Genomic DNA, 6,787 nt, shown 5'->3' on the forward strand with positions numbered 1-6,787 from the left:
AAAAAGGGATTGGGCCAGGATCATCTTAATATCCCCTAAAGGACATTAGTTGCAAAGCGCCCTACACTTCCAGTTCGAAGCATCAAATAATGAGGCTGAGCACGAGGCCATGCTAGTCGGCCTACATCTGGCTTGGGAGGTAGGGGCAGCAAGATTAGAAGTCTACCATGACTCCCAATTGGTGGTCAAAAAAATCTCGGGAGAATACCAAATGAAGGGGGAAAGAATGGACACTTATGTGACGCGAGCCCGGGAGCTACTTCAATCCTTCAAGAAATATTCCATCTGCCAAATCCCCAAGGAACAGAATGTGCTTGCAGACACATTAGCCAAGCTGGCCACGGATGTGGAAGCCAAGCTCTCTGGGCTCGTCCCGATCAACCACCTTCCCACACCAAGTATTCGAGCCCCCGTGATCAACGCCATAGATTGCTCCATGTCCTAGATGGTTCCTCTCATCCACTACCTAACCACAGGGGGGTTGCCCGCGGAAAGGGCGACCGCCAGGAAGCTTTAGTTGTAACGACCCAAAATTACTATTAAGGCTTAAGGGCCTTGATTAGTGTGCCGGGAGGGCATAATTGGTTTAGGTGTGATTTAAATGATTAAATGCATGATTATGTGATGAGCATGCTTATATGATTATTTGGATATATGAGATGCATGATTATGAGTATTAGTATGCATGTAGGCCCTGTTTAGCTTATAGAGACATATTTGTAGTTTTGGCCCGTTGAGGGCATAAATGTAATTATTTGTGATAAATTGTTGAGACCACATTACTATGTGGATATATATTGCAGCTGGTGACTCGAGGCGATCCTAGTGAGCGGTTTAGCGAAATAGTCACAGTAGTGACTTATACCCGGCTCAGGGGAGCCTGGGGGTATTTCTGGGAACTTGGGAAATATATTGGAGACTATTTGACATTGAGGAAAATAATTGGTGATTAATTAAGTGATGGGATTTAAGCGGTAATTATTAGGGACACTCGAGGAATTAGCGGGAATTGGGAACAAATGACCAAAATGCCCTTGGAATGTTTAAAAGCTTAGGTTTTAATGGGAGGGAAAATTGGTCTTTTAGATGGTTAAAAGAGGATAAGTGTTATTTTGCCATTTAGCCTTAGTGGAAGTTGTAGAAAATAGTAGAAACTGAAGGAAAGAAAGAAAGAAGAAAAATAGGGACTCTTTGCTCTCCCACACTATTTCCTCTCCCTTCACCATTTCTTTTGGAATTTGAAGCTGTAAACTCAGAGGAGGCTTAGGATAGAGATTGGAACTTGGGTCCTTGGTGAATCTAGGAAGTTCTGCTGGAATTAAAGTTCAATTAAGGTAAAGCTTAAAGAGTTTGGTCTGAATTTTCTGACTTTGATGAGTTGTTTTTGAATTTGAGTTTTTGATGGGAATTCAAGGATTTGAGCTTGGGGAATTGAGGAGCTAAAGGATGGAAGGGTACTAAGGGCAACCTAGGATTGGATTCTCCATTAAAGGTAAGGATTTATGGGTTTGATCATTTGAATTTCTAGGTGGTTTATGGTTTTTTCTGATGATGTTCTTGAGCTTCAAGCTCAACTCTTGTTTTTCTGTGTTTGATGGTGCATGTGGCCATGTTTGATGTTGTTCGGCCATGTGGGATGAGATGTAGTGGATGGTAGGCTTAATTTGAAGTGTGGTTGAGGTTTGGAGAGGTTTTAGGGAGTCTTGGCTCGGGAAAATTCGAAGGAAGAACCCAGAAAAATGTTGCATGCTGGTTGTAGCGTTGTAGCGCTCCACTGCTAGTGCCCACTTTGTGGCGCTATAGCGCTACCTTGCCTTCAGAAATGGATTTTTGGGTATTTTCTTAGGGTTTTCACCGGGGGGGGGGGGTCGGGGTTTGATTCCACCACCCCGTTTGGTGGAATTAGGGCTCCCGAGGGCTCAGGATTGGGCCCGAGGTTAGGTTACGTGATTGAATGCTAATGAGGGTTCTATGTTACGTTTGTGACTAGGTGTACACTAGGGCTCGGATGGGATCGTGCTCGAGGATCATTTCAATTAAGCAAAGCACTCAGAATCAAAGGTAAGAAACTGCACCTGGTTATGTGATTATGTTGGGACTAAGAGTTTCCTATATTTGTTTATGATGTCATGAGATGGTATTATGCCATGGGGACATGTGATAAACGACCTAAGAGTGCCGGAATCAATATTTGTGCACAGGGTGCGGCTCGGCCACTGGTAGCTGAGGTTAAGTACATAATCACTAAGCTCAGCCTAAGCGAGCCGGAGTCAGTGGGACAATCAGAAGGTGCGGCCTAAGGGCGTTGACCCTGGATTTTGGTGTGATATGTTTATTGTTGTGGGACTTAGTGAAATTTTGAGGAACAAACAAACAAATGAAAATGGGAAAATTTTGGGCAAAAGACAAAGTAAATATAGACAAAATAAAAGAAAGAAAAATAAGAAAAATTTGTCCCGGACGCACCCACGTCCATAAATGAAATACAAAAACAAAAAAAAGAAGCCACAAGTACAATTTAAAGGCCCAGGCCTAGGCTTCGCCCTACCCCGATGCCTCCGGAGTGACTTCATCTGACTCCTCCCCAGCCATAAGCTCCGCGTCATGTTTCTCCTTAGCCTCGAACTCAGCTTTCTTCATGGCGGGATCGGGGTAGATCAGGAGGATCATATTTTTTCTTGGAGCCAGGCCATGTAGATGGCCTCATCGAAGGTGGCCTCCAGCAAAGCATTTGCCTGTTCTTTCTCTTCACAAACCTCCTCATGTCGTTTCACATCCCGCTGAAGTAGGTCATCCAGGGCCTGGATCCGGGATTCAAGAGCGATGACCTTCTCCCAATCCTGGCGAGATTGAGTCTCAGCTACTTCCAGGAGGGCTTTAGACGATGCCTTGGAGCCCCTAAATTTTTGTGGTCGTCTTCCTTCTTGGACAAAGTTTCTTCGAGTTGGAACTGAACCCGGGCGGCCTCCTCGCAGTCAGCCTGAGCCCAAGAAGTTTCCTTGACCAAGGCCTCCACCCAAGCAGCTTCCTTGGCCAGGGCCTTCGCTCGGGCAGCTTCCTTGACCAGGGCCTCCCTAGTAGCTTCCCGCTAGTTCACGACCCCCTTCAACTTCAGTTGGGCTGTCTCTAGCTTCATCGCCATCTCCGCCACCAAGTCAGCATTCTTGTGAGCCAGCAAGGCATCCAGAACAAATCAAAGTTAGAAAAATACGTGTAAAAAGTATGGAAAGAAAAAATCATGTGGACATATAACTTACAGTGGTGGCCTGGTGGCGAACGGCTTGGGAGATGAACAAGTCATCCCGATTGGCCAGGGTGGCATACCATTTCAGTTGGAGAGTAGACATGGTCATCCCGACCTGAGCCCCCAGAATCGCGGCAAGCAGGGCTGTGTCCTGCCCTAATTTGGGACGAAACCTTGTCTCAGCAATGAGCCGGTCCACGATCGGCTGTGGAGCACTAAAGGCAGCCAGGTGCTTGGCGAACTCCACTTTTTGCCGGAAAGTTAAGGACCGGTAGACCTCTTCCCGCTTGTCCTGACCATCTTCCCAGGCCCGAGGTACCATCTTCGTCCTCTCCTCCTGAAGGACCATGTCCCCTTCCTTGGGAAGGGCCGGATTGACCTAAAGCATGGGAGCCTCCAGGATCTCCCGGGTGACGATCAACCTCTCCCCAGAAGAGTTCTCCTCGGCCAAGGCAAGATCCTTGGTCTTAGCCCTCTTGGCTTGATTCGCAGACTCGTCAGCAGCCAAGTCCACAGCTCTTTTCTTCGACCCTCGATTCACTAGGGGCTTCTGCTCCAAATCAATGATCGGGAGATGAGTAGGCAGAGATGAGACAAATTCAATGTGTACTGTCGGAGGGGTGATCTTAAATGGAGTATTTTCGATGACCTTCGGCTCCGGCCTCGAGTGCCCAAGGACCAACTCCAACACTTTGCTCTTGGGCAAGCCCTTGGCGGCCTTTTTTGTCGATGTTTTGGCTGCGGCTGCCCGAGCCTCCATCGCCTGTTTTATCTTGGCCACGGGGTTGGACATATCAGAATTGTTTGAAATAGACAAATAGAAAATGGTCAGCAAGATATATGAGCGAGGACATAAAAAAATTGCTAGTCTAAGGTCCTTCGGGACGAACCCTTATCTAGAATTCATGGTCGACTCAACTCCCCTAAGGCGAAGGAATGGATACGGTCCCCCATATCATCCAGGTCCAAGAAATTACCGTATTGAAGGAACCCGGACGAGTACATGAGAGTCAGCGGGTCTAAGACAATGGGGGGTGGAAGCCCCATTTCTCTGATGGCCCCGTACAAGTAGCCTTGGTATATTATCGTATCCCTAACTAAGCCCTCGAAATGAGGAGAATAAGTTAAAAGCAAAGGAAAATTACCTTGCCCCAATATACTGGCCTCGGGAGCCCCTGTGTTCAGTTGGGCCTCGTCGAAAAGGGCGTCCAGCTCCTCAGATAGGGCCTTCTCCATTTTGCAAGCCTGCTCTTTTTTCTTCTTCGCTGCGTCTGCCCGGGCCATGGCCTCAATGGCCTTGATGTGGATGAGGGCCAGATCCTCCCTTAAGGGCGGGGCCCCTCTCACATTGCAACCCTCGGAGGCTAGGGGACGCAATTGTCTGGTTGGCCGCTCACATCCCGACCAATCACAGATTCTCGGTGTTTACACAGTCCCCCACGTATAGCTCCTTTGCAATCAAAGTGGCATAGAAATTTTTCCAGTCCAGGATCGACTTGGAGAGCGAAGTCTGGGCGTATGGTCCTGTTATCTAGGAACGTGAGTGGGAAGCATACAACAAAAAGAAGAACGAAAAGGTTAAGGGGGAAGGAAGCTTACCCACGTGCTGGAAGTCTAACACCAACGTGGGATTCCGCTCCAAAAGGAAATCGGAGGTCATGAACCAGTAGTGTCTGACATCCGAGGGGTGCTTCCAGGAGCTGTAAGGGGCATGATAATTGCTGCGGGGCTTCAGTCTATAGAAGCCATCCCGGGTCTTATCCTCGGCGTTGAGCTACGACTCCAACTGGTAGAAGTATAGCACCTTCACTGGGGTAAGGTCCAAAATTCCCTTTGCCACACAAAAAATGCGCCATCCCGCAAGATGCTTGTAGGCCTGGGGCAGGAGCTGGAAAGGCGCGATCCCCACGAATTTTAGGAATCATGTGAAATAGTCATGGAGTGGGAGAGTGGCTCTCGCACTAATGTGGCCCATGCTTCAGGCTCCGAACTCACCAACGCTGGTATGGGCCCTCTCCTCCTTCCTGGCCAGACGATTATAGAAGAGCCCGGGAGTTGATTCCAGTCCTAGGCGTTTCTCCAAAGCATCCAACATCCGGTAGTTCCAGAATTCATTTTGTTCCCCGTCCATCTCCCATGTGTTGCCACTGGGAGGTTTGTGTCCTTCCAGGACAATGGGGGTTGACTGGACATATTCCTCCGGGTGGAGAGTAACGTCAAGGCTTATGGTCGGTGATCTGGGAACAACAAAGGAAGCAAATAACCAAGCAGTTAGCACCAGAACCCAAAAATATTGGTTAAGGTATGGGGGCTCTCCTAAGAACTGCTTGGAGGAGTCCCCTCCGGATCAGATCCGGGATCACTGGAGATCCCCAGAATCTTGATCGAGAACTAGGAAGAAGAAGTTTTTTCTCAGTTTTCCCAAGTCAATCTATGATGCCTTGAGAAGATCTGGGATGACCTAGACTGCTTGTTCTACATACCTATTATGCACATAACCAACCTAAACAGTGGCCCCGGCTCTAATAACCCTACAGTCGTGGATGTAATACTACATAACGACAAATACGAAGAAACTAAAATAAAGGTTCAAGGAACTTACTGTAAAGTACTGGTTGTGGAGGATGTAATTTTTCCGGTGATAAGGTCGGCAAGATCTCAGTTTTGAACAGGCGGAGGCGACACAAGAGCTCGTCTAATGGTCGAACCAAGATTGCACTGTCAGATGATGGCACAGAAATAGGGCGTGTTGGAAATAGGCGGCGACGGAAATATAGTAGTCGTCGGAGAAGTTCGTTAGCGAATTCGGACATAAAAAGCTCTCTTTATAACTCTGGTTGTTCAGAATGCGTAAACTTGCAAATGAAAATCTGGGGGTATTTATAGAGCCAAAAGAACATTTCTTGATCCAACGGTCCAAAAAAGGAAATTTAAGAAAATTTCCCATCCGACGGTCCAAATTGATGCAGAAATATTAAATGATCTGCTCGATTACCCTATCAACATCACTCGTACAAATGGGATACCTCAGTGTTTACGCTGGCGTTTGGCTGCCAACACGATAATCATGAGATTCTCCCAAAATCTGTGAGGCGCGAGTAATATGGACACACTAGTTATAGGGAAACACATGCTTGTAGCATGATGAAGTTGAATGGTCAGGGATCACCCAAGCTTCCTTGAAGTAAACGAACCCGCCTCCTGGTAAACGAACCGGGCCGTTGGGATTTTATCAGGGATATTGGCGCAAACACTTTTCATACGAGTTTACATCAAGTGGCCCCCCATGAAAATGAACCCGTTTCCCGGGGAACAAACCGGGATATTGAAAATTGATTCGAGAAATGAAGCAAGCCTCCACTGCGCGAACACAGATAAAGACTTGGGGGGTATATGTTATCCCTGTTTCCTCCCCACACACATGGCACGGTACACTAGGTCCATGAGCTATCTCGAAGGGATTCGAGGCCCAAACTGAGCCCAAAGGATGGGGAAGGAATGAATCCTGGTGGTCAAAATATCAGCAAGCTCAACATTATCCAC

The sequence above is a fragment of the Humulus lupulus genome, chromosome 3, assembly GCF_963169125.1.
Source record: "Humulus lupulus chromosome 3, drHumLupu1.1, whole genome shotgun sequence".
In the NCBI taxonomy this organism is placed as follows: domain Eukaryota; kingdom Viridiplantae; phylum Streptophyta; class Magnoliopsida; order Rosales; family Cannabaceae; genus Humulus; species Humulus lupulus.